The sequence below is a fragment of the Talpa europaea genome (assembly GCF_964194135.1).
Source record: "Talpa europaea genome assembly, chromosome: 13".
Classification (NCBI taxonomy): domain Eukaryota; kingdom Metazoa; phylum Chordata; class Mammalia; order Eulipotyphla; family Talpidae; genus Talpa; species Talpa europaea.
Window position 1 is genome coordinate 99,853,648 of NC_140080.1, and position 15,858 is coordinate 99,869,505.

Consider the following 15,858-nt stretch of genomic DNA (forward strand, 5'->3'; position numbering starts at 1 on the left):
TGCCTGGTGCTCCTGGCGCGGGGGAGTGGAGGGGGCGCTCTAGGTACTGCCACAGAAAGGAAAAGCACCCCAAATGCAGACTTCGCCTTCACCTTCAGAAACAGGACGAGCAGGTTAGACGTGAGCAGGCAGAGGAAGCAGCAAAGGTGAGAGGTGCAGCAGATTGCAGAAGCAAGTCCAGGAAACAAAGCGGTTCCTTAAAGACCGGCCGGCCTGACAAGGAGGCCCGGGGGTGCCCGGGAGCATCAGCCACCAAAGGTGACTCGGGGAGACCGGAGGATTTGGTCAGACCTAATAGGCACGGAGATGGAATCAGTAACGGAAAAAAATGAAAATAGGAAAAACAGGGGCCAGATGGCTCCAGGGCAGATTCTGCCAACTTTTCAAACAGAATGAGCCCGGCCCTTCGCGGGTGCGTCCAAAACACAGAGGAGGAAGAATTATGTCCCAGGCCCCCGGGAACAAAGGCGCACGGAGAGGCCACCACGTGTGTCCTGGATACGGACGCGCAGTCACGAAGGCCGGACCCCCCAGCGGGGTCCGGGAGGCGCGCTGACGGGGGGCCCCTTCACGGCCAGAGGCGAAAGGCTGGCTCCCCCCAGCATCGGGAACGGGAAGGCCGCCATCCTCATCACCGCTGTTTCTTGAAAAAGACCAAGACCGAAGTGCGCGCGGATGCGGAGCTGCAGTAATTCGCAGCGGCCGAGGGCAGACCCGCAAACCCGGCCTGGGCGGGCGCCCCCATGGGCCCTCGGACGACCGCGCCCAGCCGCGCCCAGGACACGCGAGGCCGGCTCGGGGGCAGCAGGCAGAGCGCGGGGCCACCCGCCGCCGCCCCCTTGGTGCCGCCACTGAACTGGAGGCGAGTGGGCCCTTTCGTCGCCAAACCGAGTGTGCAGCCCGGACTCCGGGAGATCTGGGGCCGGTGGGACCCCGCGCCAGTGCCTTCTCCCCGCACCCCTGCGGCCCGGGCGCAGCCGCCTGTCCACGCGTTTCTGTTGGGGCTCGGTGACGCCCCGCGGATTCCAAGACCCAGTGCTTCGGGAGACCACGGGCGCGCAGGCCTGTAGCGCCGGGTGCAAGGAGGGGCGGCGGCGTGGGCTCCAGACAAGAGGACCCTCCAAAATGAGGGGACACGGGTTTAACATGCCTCAGGGAACCCCAGGACCGCGAAAGGCCCAGGGTGGGAGCCCACCGAGAAGTGGACAGAGGCGCCAGGGGCGGCCAGGAGGCAGGCCCCCAGGCCTCAGCAGGGAAGCGGCAAAGACAAACAGGAGCCGGGGCAGCCCCAGACTCCTGTGTCTCTGGTGGGGGAACCAATGGGGACCCCCGCCCTGAGAGCGCCGGCCCCGCCCCTGCGCCGGCTCCCCTGGATCTCTGCTGCCGGCGCCGAGCACCTGCTGTGGCCCATCACCCCACAGGTGGCGCGAGCGCGGGGTCCTTCTGTTCTCCCCCGCTCAGCAGGGGCAGAAGGCGCCCCAGAGGCTGAGCGGGGCCCACAAAGGTCCCCTGCCTTGGAAACAGGGTCTTTGCAGATGTCACCAGTTAGGACGAGGCGGCTGTGACCGAGGACCCGCATCCTTGCAAGGAGACAGATGGACACCGGGACAAGCCACAGATGCCCAGGCAGGCATGAGGGTCCTTTAGGCCTGGCAGACAGGAGACCCTCTCCAGAGGTCTGACCCCGGGGAGGAGTTCCCCCTTCTCAGGACCCTGTGAGCGCTGTGGGAGCCTCCACGGCCATCTCCCCCTCGGGGCTCCCTCCTGCTGCCCCGAGGCCCAGCCTACTTCACTCACCGGCCCTGCCCGCAGTGGGCTTGCTCACCCTGGAGGATGTCCCCAGGGGACATCCTGGCAGGGGCCGCATGGTCACACTTGCCCCTCCCTCCGGCCTTGCCCCCACCCTGGGCCTTCTGGCCCCATCCTCTGCCCCCACACCCTGGGCCGTGTTCCCCCTATTCCTACCTCCGGGCCCCCCTCTGCCCTGCCCTGGCCCCTGCACCCCCGATACCTGCTCTCTGCTCTCCCCCACCCCTGGGCCCTGGGCCCCTGCCTCCCCCCACTCCTGGCATCCTGCTACCCTGTTCTGCCTCCTAACCCCTGCACCCCCCCCACCCTCAGCCACGCCTCACACACAGGAGCTCTGGGTGATTGTTGACCAGAGTCAGAGAGGTAGGGACACTAGGACTCCCCAGTTACTGGGACTTTGTGGAGTCTCTGTTTGGGGTGGTACCTGGGCTCCCGTGAGGCGCGGGCAGGGCTGAGCTCTCCCAGGAGACTGCACTCGGTGGCCAGCACCTGACCTGCCCCAGGGGCAGGTCAGGTAGGCCCTGGGCCTGAGCGCAGCTTAGAGGCCAAGGCTCTGGGGGTGGGGGCCTTCCCCCCCACCCCCGACACACTGTCCAGCGACAAGGCCCTGGCCACCACCTCCAGGCCCCGAGGGGCTGCTTCTGCCCCGGGTCCTGTCCCCCAGGCTTACTGTTTCTCCCCCCCACCTCCAGCCCCTGCCCACCTCCTGTCCTCTGGGCTCTGTGGCTCCGGCCAGCCCCGGGCACCAGCGTGGCAAACAGGCCCTGGACACAGGCTGAGTTGCCTGGTCAGGGCGCTGCGGGGCTGGGCAGCCTTGTCTCCCAACCCCGACTGTCCTTCCGAGAACACCGAATTAAGATCAAAATGAGCTTAAAAACAAAGAGACAGCACAGCGGTGATAACCATTCAGTAAAAGGATCTCGGGGATTTTCTAGTTTTAATACAAAGACCAGCTCCGGGGAGGGCATCCGGCTCAGCCCCCGGCGCTAACTTGCCTTGGAGCGGACTTGTTTTCTGTGTCAGCAGGCAGACGGCAAGCCCCCTCAGATGCGTGAACAGAACCGAGAACTTGCTAATTATTAGGTCTATCTTTAGCCACGTCGTGGACAGGAAAATCGATGATTACTTTTTCGGTGATTTATGAGCCCGGCCTGCAGTCTCCAAACAGACAGGCAGGCAGAGCTCTGGCGGCCACCGCCCACCAAGGCCCAGCCACAGCAGAGGCCAGTCCCCAGCCAGCCCAGTTGTGAGAAGGGGAAGGGCCGGGCCCTCTGCAGGGGTTGGAGGCCCCCTGGCCGAGGCAGCCCCCACCTCCAGGCGCGGCTGGGCCCTGAGCTTACGGCGGCAGCTGCCCTGTTCCCATTTTCTAAGAGTTACAATCATGACTGGATGTTAAATTCTTTCAAATGCTTTTCTTAGTTATGTATGTTTTAGACATGTAATTTCTCTTTTTTCCCATTGGAAATTTTACTTTAATTTTTAAATTTTAATTGTATTTTCTACATCCAGTTAAGCATCTGGTATTTATCTTTTTGCTTCTGACTGTTTCGCTTAGCATCATCCCTTCCATCCCATCCACGTTGCTGCCAATGGTGTGAGGCTCCTTTTTCATGGCTGAGTAGTATTTCACGGTGGGTCCAGGCCACGTCTTCATCTGCCGCCCTGTTTTGGGCCCTTGGGCTGCAGCAGACACAGGAGCGCAGGCTTCCCGTTGGATCCGTGGTTGGTGTTCTCTGGGTGGGTTCCCGGCATGGAGTTGCTGGGTGACGTGGACTGTTCTGGTGCTCCGAGGCCCCTCCTTGCATTTAACTGCTTTTGTTTTTCTGCTGTTGACTTCAGATTTCCGCTCCTCGTTGTCTCACTGTCCCTCCGCTGAGCCGGCGTCCTCTGTGGGGCCTGCTGCCCCGGCTCGGGCTCCCCGTCGTCCGGTGCATCCAGCTGACCACTTTCAGGCCCTGCCTCAGCTCTGGCGTCAGTATCTGCTGCTGACCCTGTTTGGTTTGGTCTGGAAGGCTCCGGCTCTGGATGCGAGGACTTCTGACGGGTGCTGTCAGGAGGGCCCTGGTCTGGACGAGCGGCAGGGAAGCCTGAGGCCCCCTGGGCACGAGCTGGTGTTTCCTGGGGTGCTGGCTGGGATGGAGTGACCCCTGTCTGCCTGTCTGCCCCTGGGCCTGTGAGAGCAGTGAGGTCTGGGGCTCTGGCGCCCCCACTCATGCCTCGAGCCTTCCCCACCCCTGTCTGGGCTTTGAGATGAGAAGAAAACTCAGGAAACACCACCGAGCTGACAGGGGCAGGGCCGGCGGGGCAGCCCCTCTCCGGCCTGCCAGAGGCTCCCAGGCGTGCTCCACAGGGTGCCCGGAGAGGAGCCCCCGAGCTGGAAGCCCCCAAGGAGAGATGGCACTGCTCAGAGGGGTCCCGGCCCTGGGAACAGACCACTGTCGAAGGACGCTGAAGAGCGCGACTTCCCCCAACACAAGGCCCGACTGCCAGACAGCGTGGCCAGCGTCTGGCGTGGCTTGAGTCTGGCCTGGCCAGCATCTGGCCTGTGTCACTTCCGGCTTGTCAGGGGCTTGCACAGGTTTGGGAAACTGTCTCGAGACACAAACGTAAGCGGTCGGATGTTTTGGGGTGTCTGCTGATTAACTTCTACATGCATCTGTACTGTAGGGTTATTCTTAGGATAATAGCTGCTTAACTGGCTCCAGCCCCCCTAGGAGTGCTTGGGGTGTTAAGGGTGTCCTTGCTTACATGCCTCACAGATCTGAGGGCTGTCAGGCTCCTTCCACCCAGGCAGCCTGTGCCCATACATGCTGGGGAGCTCACCCTGCACCCCCACTGGCGCCTCCCCCATACCTAGCTGCACCCCCACTCTCACCTCCATCTCCCCCATCCCAACCCCCACCTGTGCCCCCACCCGCTCCTGTACCTGTGCTCACACGCCACCTGCACAGGCACCGCAGCTACGGGCAGGCAAACCCACACCCACCTGCCTTTGGGGGATTTGTAGTCGCTGCACCCGGGATGGCCTCTGGCACGGCCGAGCACAGGCACCCAGTGGGTGGGTGGGAGGGACATGCGCCTGCACGGAGGGTGGGCGTGGACGGCTCAGCTGCCAGCATGGGCCCCGCCCTGCTCAGCTGAGGGTGCCTGCGGGCACCTGGTGGGCACGTCCCCGGGCAGCAGCCTGCAGGGCTCTGGGCTCTCCATTGTGGGGCTGAGGGGCGTCACTGCACAGGCGTCTGAAGCCTGGCTGGACCTTGGCCCCCGAGGCCTATCAAGGTGGTTTGGGCAAGTGGGGCACCTGGCTTGGACCTGCCCGCGCCCCGGCTCTGCTCCACCGGGGCCTCCAGCGAGAGCCGCTGTCCTTCAATGCTGGAGCCGGGAGGGTTTCATTCCCTCAACGCCAGCTCCCACCTCTGGCTCCCAGACACCGAGGATGGGGCGTCCAGAGGAAACTACAGTTAGAATCACAAGCCCCCTTGGCGCCAAGGTGCTGGTGGGCTTGGCGCCGTGGCGAGCAGCGAGCTGTGGTGGACACCAGGGGGGTAGGGTGCGGTGCACGGGGTGGGGGGGGCCTGGCAAACAGCACCCCAACTGGGAGTACAGTGACCCGCCGCGCCCTTGGCCACCCAGAGCTGAGCCCAAGGGAGGCGCCGGCCCATAGCCTGCGCGGCCACGGACTTCCCGTCCGTCCATCATTGACCCAGGGGCTGAGAGAGGAGCAGAGTCTCCCCCAGATCCAAGGTCTATAAATGCCAGAGAAGACAGAAGAGGAGCCTGGTGTTTTGGGAAACAGCAAGAGTGGGAAGAGGGAGGCGGAAGTAGCAGGGAAGGCTGGGGGGGCAGGGAGAGGTGGGGGGGCAGGCAGGAGGGGGTGATGAAGTGTGGTGTTCAGGGAGCTTGGCCTCTGGGATCCCTCCGAGGAGATTCCTTAGAGCTCCCTTTTGCCAACTTTGCCCAGGGGAGCAGCTGCCTGCAGACGCCCTGGTGGGGGCGCACAGAACGGCCATGGCCATCTGGAGAGACGCCCAGACCTGGCGGCAGGGAGCTGGGGGTGGGGACAGAGGCCGGCCTCAGGCCTCAGGAGGTGCCCTGAGCTGAGAGCCAGGGCTCTCCCGGGCTGGCCCTGTGCCAGCCTCTGAACAGCATTCCGGAGACAGCTCCCGACACAGGCGTGCGGAGCCGAGACCTGGCTTCCTCAGGGTCCCTCGGCCAAAACAGCCCCTCTGGGCCTGGAGAGGTGCAGCCCGCGCTGGCCGGGCGTGGTGCACACCTGACCAGGACGCCGCGCGCCAGGTCTGGGTCGCAAGCTGAGCAGTTGAGCTGCTGCAGCGTGAACTCGGAGCATCTGGCGAGCCGGGCCTGGCGCCCGTGGGGAGCGGAGCCTGGCAGTTGCCTGCACAGAGCTGGGCCGCAGGCGCTCCCCCTGCTTCCCAAACCCACGAAAACACCCAATTTTTTTCTCTTGAATTATGGAAATCTCAAGGTATAAAAAAAAACTTTTGCAAAGTGGAATATATAAATTGTAAGAGGAGAGGGATCAGAAGCTACTTGGTCCTGGGAAGACTCTGGAAATTGTTTTCATAACCTGCCCCATCATCAGAGAAACGGGTCCTCCTGGCAACACTGCATAGCCCTTGACGGGCTTCCTCGGAGCCTCTGGCTGCCCCTTGCACCCCATCCCCAGCTGGAGAGAGCCCAGCCCACCCCCTCGCACCCTGCAGGGCTGTGCACCCCTGCCCCACCCCTGCCCCACCCCTGCGTGCTCGCAGGGACCTCCTGGGCTGCTCAGCAGGATGGGCACTTTCCAGCATTCGGCTTGCTGGCATGGTGGGGGGGGGGCGTGGCTGGCGGGTGTTCGCCTGACGACCCCCATCAGAAGCACCCCGAGGAAGGCTGAGGCGGGAACCAGTGTCACCACAGCTTCAGAGACGAACCCCTACAGAGCCATCCAAGTAGCCACCCGGGGCAAGACGCCTGCAGAACACGGGGCTTCTCGGAGTAGGGAGGAGCAGGGAAAAAGGGCTTTCTGGGATCCCAATGCAAGCAGACTCCAGGGAGCCCCGACCAGCTCCAGCTGTGGGTCTAAACAAGGTGGCACAGGGAGGCGCAGCTCCTTGAGCAGAGAGGAAACCCACCCCTGGACAGAGGGGTCCGCACCAGGAGGGGCCGCTGAGTGCAAAGTCGAGGGTCCAGGGACTGGGGTAGCTGCAGAGAAAGCCACTGGCCCTGCCCCCCTGTCATTGGCCCCAGGACCGGGCCTCCTCCCCAGTCCTCCTGGCCCCCAGGTCACCTCCCCACCCAGTCTGCTCCCTGCGCCCCTGGCCCTTCCTCCTGGCGGGTCTCAGCAGGCGGGAGCGGGAGCCCCCCAGGACCAGGGCGCGCTGTCCAGGCTTGGCTCCGAGTTGGCTGCGGGAGCCGAGCCGAGCTCCCGCCAGTCTGGACTCCGGTCCCCCTGGCGGGAGGAAGCCGGGCCGGGAGGGCTGCTGCGCGCGAGTGTGCACGGGCGTGCAAGTGTGAGGTCACGTGTGCGCGGAGCCTGCCGTGCATGGGGGTGGCAGAAAGGGGCGAAGAAAGGGCACGAGCGCGCGGGGACTCGTCCGTGTCCCACCGCTCCTCCCGGGAGCCGGGTGCGCGCAGGGAGAGCCCCGGCCCCCACACCGGGGCCCCCCAGGGCCCCCCCAGCCCCGCCGTCCGCTTCCTCGCGCACATCCGCCTCGTCTTCGCCGGCGCTCACCTGGGCTGGGGCCGAAGCGGCGCGGGCAGACGGGCGGCGAGGACGCGCGCGGCGCGGCCAGGGCCGCTGCCCGCGGGGTCTGGGGCGGCGCCCAGCACAGCTCCGCCCGGCTGCCCGGCCCGGGGGCGGGAGGGGCGGGGAGGGCGCTCTCGGGGGCGCGCCGGGGCCGCCGAGTAGAAGCCGCGCCGGCCGGACCATCGCCGCGTCGGGACCGGCCCGCGCGCCCCTCGCCCTGCCCGGCCGCACCCTCGGGCCGCCCCCGCCCCCGCGTCGGGACCCGACGGGGTAGAGCCCCGCGGGGCCGCCCCTTTCTCGGGTCCGGACCGCGTCCCTCCGCCGCGCCCCGGGTCGTCGCTCGGGCCCCGGGACCTCTGGGGAAGACTCTGCGGCCCCCGGCCCCGCGCCCCCGCCCGGAGCCCGCCCCTGGAGACCCTCGCGGGCCCCTCCGCCCTCCCGCAGGTGCCCCCGGCCGCGGGCGCGCGACTTCACCTGGCGCACGACTCCCCTCGCCGGCGGCGGCCTCCTGCGGGCGGAGCGCGGCGTCTCCGGAGCCCGCGGCCGCCCAGCCCGGCGCCGCCCCGCGCGCCGCCCCCCGCCGGCCCGGTCCCGGCCCGCGCGCGGCTCGGCTCGGCTCGGCTCGGCGGGCGGTGGCGCGGCGCCCCCTCGCGCCGGACTGCGGGTCCTGGGCGGCCCTGCGCGCCCGAGCAAACCCCCGGGGCCCGGGCGGCCCCTGCCGCGCCCCGCGCCCCGCGACGACCCGCACGCGCCCCCGCTCGCGCCCCGCGCGGCCTCGGGAGCCGCAGACCCCCGACACCCGGCGCGACCCCGGGCGGAGGGAAGGAGGCGAGCGTCCCTCCACGCGCCGCGGCCCGACTTCGAGTCCCCAGGCGGCTGCCGGCCGCGGAGGCCCCGAGTGGCGAGTGGCGGCGGTGGCCTGCGCGCCCCCTGGGCTCGGGCCGCCCTCTGCCGTCGCGCTCGGACCAGCTGGGCTGGCGACGCCCAGACCTCGGGGCGAGCGCTCATCCCAGGGACACCGGCCGCCCTCGGAGCAGGAGAAGCCGCCCCTGGCCACCCGCCCGGCGCCTCCCGCCCGCTGGTGGCCCCGGCGCAGCGTCTCCCTGTGCGGGGTCCGCCGTCCCGAGGCGCTGGCCTGGAGGCCGCGCTCGCCAGAGCCCTCCAACGCGGAGGCTCGGGCCCTGCGGACGGGCACCTAGATGGCCGCGGGGTGTTCCCAGCCAGCGCCTGCCAGCGTGGTGCCAGGGGTGGGGGGCGGGGGGTGGGCAGCTGCCAGGCCCCCAGGGGTGCCCCAGCCCACTGCGCCAGGCTCTTCTGTCCTGCGGAGCCCGGGCCTTTCCCCTCTAGTGCTTTGTCTGGGCTCTGAGGTGCTGGCGTCTGTGCTGGTCACGGCAGCGTCCTTCGGGCAGGGCCAGAGGGTGCCTGAGCCTCAGGACTTGGGCTTTGTCATCACCTGGCTGGTGGCCCTGGGGACTGGAAGGTGGGTCCTGCTTCCCAGCGGCCCTGCTGCTGGTTCTGGGAACCCCAACTTCACGTCCCGCTTGATGTGTCCGAGGAAAGGAACAGGCGCTTAGAAATGCCTTTATGCCTCGCTGTGCAAAGTTACAGACTTTCTATGAGAGTCGCAAAGGCAGAATCAGCTGTGACCCAACCCCTCATCAGACTTTATCACCATTACTATTTTGGTACCAAGATATTTTGGGCTTCCCCCCCTTATTTCTGTGTGGAAGTACTGGGGTGCAAGCCAGAGGTGTGGGGGTGAGAGGATCCCCCAGGGACAGAGTGGGAAGCAGAATACGCAGATCCACTGAGACACACTGCTGAGGGGGCAGTGGGGAGACAGGAGAGGTCTGGGGCGCCCCGTGGGTCACTCCCTGGCCAGGATGGCATCCAGGCCGTGGCCGCCTGAGCCTTAACCCCAAGGCCACTGGGGAGGCAGTTTTGGCTTTTTTAAAGGCCAGGACAGGTTTTGTTGTTTCTATGCAAAAACCACCTCACGCTGCTGGATTTCCTCCACTCACAGGAGGGGGCTTGGGGCCTGCAGTGCCCTCGTCGCCACGGCTGCCCGAGCCCGAGCCCGGTGCTCTCAGCCGCCACCCAGGCCCTGCGGGACGTGGGGCCAGTATAGTTCAGGCCTCCGGGCAGGCGGCCGCTTGGGCACTGGCATCTGTGCTGGGCAGGTGCCAGGGATGCGGTGGGGCTCAGGAGCACGCGGGAGGAGGCCCAGCAAGGGTGCACCGCTGTGGCCGGGGGCTGACGTCACAGACTGTTACAGGTGGTGCCAGGATCGAGAGCCCCAGGGGACATGCTACAAAGTGGGGTCAAGCAGCTGATAAGGGGTGTTAGTGGCTGCAACAGGGGGTGCAGATTCAGCGTTTCAGGACTCAGCATGAGGGGTCAGTGGATTTTGGCCCTCAAGGCACCCGTCTTCCAGAAGGCTGCTGTGGTCTCTGAAGGTGGAGGCCTCCAGCAGCCAACCTTGGAGAGAAAGGGTTCGAGGCTTTGCGAGTAGCCAAGCGGCTGACACTGGCTCAGGCTTTGCTGCCGTTGCTGAGCTACGAGGGGGCTGTCCGTCGGGCCAGTCACCAGCTGCAGCTGCTGTCTGAGTGTCTCTTGCCTGGTGCTGCATGTGCTGGGGCGTCCCGGCCGCTCATGGAGATCTCCTGCTGCATCCTCTGCTGGCTTCGTGAGCCGGAACCTGGCCTGGAGTCCGGTTGCTGTGGGTCCGCAGTGGCGAGAAGACGCCATCTTAGCTGCCTTTGTTGAGGGCTGGGACACGTTGGCTGCGGCTTTGGGTGAGGTGAATGGCCATTTGTGGCCTCAGTAACTTTGTTTTTCCCTGGTTTGTTAAATAAATCCCTTTGTTGTTGTTCCCTGAGCCTGAGCAGTCTTGCGATGTGGTGAACTATTGGGGCGTGTCCCTGGCCAGCTTTAGTGCCCCTCGCTGCTGGGTATCACACCCACTTTCTTTGCTGGCCTTTCCCAGAGGGGGTCCCGGGATCTTTAACAGCTTCCGTGGACTTCTTGGCTGCTTTTCAAAACAAGATGCTATAGCCCCATTCTCTTTCGATGGAGGGAGACCCCAGACACCCCAACTGCTCACCCAGAGTTTTGGCTCTGGGGACCACAGAGGCCTGCCCAGCAAGGCGTTGTCTCCCTGCTGTCCTCCCTCTGCAGAGCGGCCCTCGCCCTCCCAGGTGCCTGGGGGGCCTCACACACACTGCAGGGTGGGCTGAGCCGTGGGGCTCCCTGAGCTGCCTGTGTCTCCCCAAATCCTCACTGAGTGGCAGCCCACCTGTCTGCTGGCCCCGGTGGGAGCCCCCGCGTGGCAGTGCAGTGGAGCCAGCTCCAGCCCTTGGTAGTGGGTGGGGCCTCAGCCCCTGGGAGGGGGAGGTGCTGCCGGGAAGACAGGGCTTCAGGAAGGGCCTGGCTGGCGAGTCTCCGGCTGCGCAGTCGGTGCAGGAGGCCTGTCCACTGCTTGGGGCGTCTGGTCAGCTCTGGGGCACGCTTCTGGGGAGCTTGCCTTGGCGGAGCAACGGAGTTGCGCCGCCTACGCAGTCAGGTAGGGATGGGGTTGGCTGTTCCTGGAACTACCTGGCATGGTGTCATGGCGGCTGAGCAGGATAGTTCTCTTGTCTCCCGAAGGGGGTGGGGTTCTGGGCCACTTGTGTGTCAGGGCCACTGTGACCCCCACATCGCCCCATGAAGGTCGAGCAGCCAGGCCCCAGCTGGGCAGGCATCACTGTCTTGAAAGCCTTCCTCCAACTCCCTCCCCTCTGCAGCCCGGGACAGGCGCTCGGGCCCAGGCTGGGCATAGGAGTGGGAAGGAGACCCACAAAGAGAAGGCTCCACACCCCCCCCCAAAGCCCAGAGGCCATGCTGGCTGAGCAGGAGAAGCCCGGGATTCTCAGCCCCACTGGACGTGAGGTGCCCAGGGCTCTAGCAGGAGGCCACAGCAGTGTGAGGCCGTGGAAGGGCCAGGCAGCACCAGCAGCCGGCTGTGCCCCTCGCCCATCGGGCCTTTCCAGGCCCCATCTGGGCGTCCGCAGCCCCGCTGGCTTCCCCCTAGCTGCCCAGCCCCCTGTCCGGGCCCTGGCCCTGCCCAACATCGGAACCACGCCCTACAAGGGGCGAACGCAAGGCTGAGCTGAAGCGTTTCTGCCTCCTCGCCAGCACCTGTGAACCCCTTACAGCCTCCCTGCCCGCTGGTCCTGTCTGAAGGAGGAGTCCGGGCCCTCTTTGCCTGCTCTCTGAGTGTCCACCAGCCTTCTTCCTAAGGGCCCACGATGACGTGAGAAAACACAAGCTGGTGAGCTCAGTGGGAGCTGCCCCAGCTGAGTGAGGCCGCAGGAGCGAGCAAGAGCAAAGTCTCATCCAGAGACGTTGGATGAAAGTGAAATTCTCATGCTGGCTTTGCCGTTTTGAGAAAGAGCGTCAACCCCGTGTCCAGCTGTTCTGTGGACAGTGGACAGCGCCTGGCGCAGGCGCCCATGGCCCCAGGTGGGTCCCCACCATCCGGGACAGAGGCGTTGCTCCTCCCTGCCACTCCGGTGCTGAGAGGCCGGTCGCGCCCCGGGTCACCAAGGGAGGGTTTATCCCAGGAAGTCCAGGAAACAGTAAGAATGTAAAACACTATTTCTAAGGTAGAACCAGGGGCCACTTAAAGTTAAAAATAAAGTCGCACATTTGTCAGAGGCCTCACATTAGAAGGAAGAAGGAAGAAAATGTGGCCCCGGGGCCCCCTACCACCAGCTCCCGTGCTGGCTTTATATTTATAGTGGTCCCCCCGCCCCCCACTGACGCAGCCAGGGGTCAGGGCGGCCTGCCCTTCCCACCTCCCAACCCAGTCTCCGAGCTGCTCTGTGCCCCCGCCTGGCTGGTCTGGCTGGGTCCAGAGGCCTGACCTCGGCACGATGGTGGGCCAGGCATGGGCCCAGGGAGCCGGGCAGGCCGGGAGCCCTGGGGCTGAGTGGTGGCATGTCCATTGGCAACCCTGCCACACCCCGTTCTCCAGAAGCTGCCAGGGGTCAGGGCAGGTGTAGCCCCCTCCCCCAGTCAATGCTGGGGCCAGGATCGTGCCCCGATTCTGCTGGACTGACATGGGAACCCACTGTCTGGAGCAGGGACAGAGCCTCCATGCGGCCGGCAGGGCGTAGACTCCTGGCCCTGCTCTGGCCATCCAGCTAAGGGGCCAGGAGTGCCTGGACTGCCTGCTGCACGGGAGCATGCTGGCCTGAGCCGGAGGAGCCTTGCTGAGTCCACTGCTGCCCAGTCCCTAACCTTGGCAGGAGCTAAAAACAGGAGCCCATCAGGGCTGCGACCTGCCCCCTCCGATGGGGGCGCGGTCCAGCTGAGAGGCGCACTTGCCAGGCCTGCTGCGCGCTCCTCCGGCTGTGGGGCTGGGCCGGGACAGCCTGGGCCTCAGTACCTGCTCCAAAGTAGGGAGCAGTGCCGGGGCGCGTCCCCTCCAGCCCTGCCTCAGCAGCCCAGTCCAGCCCCCTTGCAGCCACTCGGCTGCCTCCCCGGGAAGCGGACCAGAAGGGGGTTGGGCCTGCCGCACGGGCACCCATGTGTGCTCTGGCAGTGTGCTGACTTCTCTTGTTGCAGAATGTTCCTTAATTACCGCCTCAGTGTAATTGCCAGGTCTGTACCAGGTGCTGGCCATGCAAAGGGCACCTGTCATGAAGAGCTTCTGCTCTCATGGGGCCATGTGTGCAGGTGTGTCTGCGCAGGGGAACCAGGCGGTCAGTGTGTCCAGGAGGAAAATGTTTTACTTGAGGGACTGGGAGCACTGCCCTGTCCTGCCTCCCCTCCAGCTGGGGTCTGCAAGGCCACACCCGAGGGTGCCTGCTGGCTGGGGCAGCGCTGGCCATCTGCGCCATCCTGTGTCTCCGGGGAGCAGCGGGCTGAGCCCTGCAGGCAGGGCCTGTGCCCATCCCTGTCCTCCGCTATTGCTGCAGGATGACTGGAAAATTCCCCATCCCTCAACGCCTACAGCCGGAGATTACCAGAACCAAAAATAACAAGATCCCACAGCTTGTGGCACAGGCAGCGGCCGTGATTGAGGCCCGGCCCGGCCGCGGGGCCGGGAAGCGAGACAGCGAGGCAATTAGAGCAACTGCGGAGTGAGAAGCACCACATGCGCCGGCTCTCGCTCTTCCCTCTCAAGCTGGACCCTGGCCAAGTTATGCAACTGCGAATCTGGATCCCAGAAGGACACGCACGCGGGCCCGCTGCTCCGGGGAACACCAGGTCTCGCGCAGACAAGGCCCAGGCGGCGGGCGGGCACCGTGCCCGCTCTCGCCACCCCCTCCAGCAATGTGCCTGCCTGCGGGGGGTGCGTGCAGGGGCTCCCCAGCTGGACCCAGGGGTGGCCCCGTGCCCCCGGAGCTAGATTTCCCCTGCGAGAGGGGTCTTGGGGGTGTTGGGGGGGGCCGAGCTGGGGTGGGGGAGAGTGGCCAGGGCAAGCCCAGCCGTGAGGGGGTGCGGGGGGTGCGGGGGCTTTCATCCGGCCCAAGTTTCAGTTTTTGGAGGCTCGGGCTGGGCAGGGGACGCAAGGCGTGGTACGGGGCAGGGGTGAGCGGGGAGCAGTGCCTGGGGTGGTGAGCGGTGCGGAGATGGCCGTGGACTGCAAGGCGGAGCCCAGGGCATGGAGCACAGGCCGTGGTGGGGGCGGGGCATGGGGCATGGAGCACGGGGCGGGGAGTGGTGCAGAGTGAGGAGCGCGGGGGCCAGTCAGTCCCCGGAGGAAGGCCAGCACGTCTGCAGTCCTGGCTGGGGAGTGCACCTGGCCCTGACGCATTTCTCGCATCACCCCTCCAAGTGCGTGGCGAGCAGATGAGTGCTGAGGACCTGTGTGGAGCAGGAGGACGCCCCGCCAGGTGATAGGAGCAGAGGGGAGAGTGCAGTCTGCCTGCAGCCTGTGTGGGGGTTCTCGGCCTCATGCCCACAGGGGCCCAAGCAGGCCCCCAGGCCTCTGCGCTGTGGCATCTGTCTGCCCTCGCAGGACCTGGTGAGTGCGGCTGAGTCGGTGGAGAGGCTGGGCCTCCTGCCTTGTGGGGGTGCCTGGCTGAGACCCCCTGCATCTGTGGGGAGGCCGCTAGCCAGCCGAGCAGGTGGGGCCCCGCGGGCAGCAGCAGCCCTGGGGCAGCCATCCATCCCTCTGCGCCGACAGAGCTGGCCTACCACCAGCTCAGACTCCAGGGCAGCGCGCCGGAGCAGGGGTCAGTAACTCCTGAGCCCTGCCCACCGCCGCCCTTGCTGGGGCTGGAGAGTGTCACCCCGACCCCTCACATCGGCAGCGTGGCACCCCAGGCCCAGTGGCAGATGATGCAGAGCCTGGTGGACAGCGTCCTGGCTTGTGTTGGGGCCTCTCCCTCCCCCACGAATGCCGCTGCCCCCCGCGTGCGCTGGGGCGTCAGCAGGCTGCGGCCTGGCCAGCGTGGGGACACCGTCCCACGAGTCTTGAGTGTGTGGGAGCCTGCTGTGTACACGGCAGAGGATCATTTCAGCCGGACGGCTCAAGACTGGCGAGGACGAGCGCCCCAGCGCCCCAGCGTCCGCTAAGCGCAGAGCTGAGGCTCAGGACTCAAAGCCGACCTGGCCATTCAGCTCCGACCCGCAGAATCTGTCTCCGGACAGGCCCGGCCCACCCGCTGGCCTGGCTCGCAGCCCCCAAAGCTGGACTTGGCCGAGTGCCGCGGCCACACCGCCGCCCCCTGGGTGAACCAGCTCCTGGGACTCCCGGGGAAGGGGCGCTGGGCAGGGGTGGGATTTCGGGTCTGCCGGACCTGAGGGGCTGCGGTGGCCTCAGCCAGAGCCGCGCAGGAAGCCCAGCACCGGGGGAGCGCCCTGGCGGGGGGGGGGGGGGGGGGGGGCGCGGAGGGGCCGAGCGGCGCGGACTCCCCGCAGGGCGGCCGGAGGGGGGCGGCCGCGGGCGGCAGCCACGCCCGGGCGGAGGGCGCTTGGGGCGACCCCGCGGAGCCCACGCTAGCTCGGGGTGCAGGGCCCGCCCCGTCTGAGACGCTGTCGCCCGCGGAGGGGCGGCAGGATGGGCCCGGCCCCTTCCCGCCCCGCCGAGGCAGCGCGGGGGAGCCCCGGGGGCCCTGAGGAGACCCGCCCGAGGGCGCCCGCCAGCCCCGCGCCCCGCGCCGCTGCCCCTCAGGGCCTCGCGGACGCCCGAGCGCTGTGCGCGGCCACCCGGGGGAGCCGCGCCCGCCCGCCCCGCCGGGCCCCCCCCCCGCCCCGCCGCGCCCCCCCCGCCCCGCGCTCCTCGCGCCCCCGCGCGCTCCTCCGAG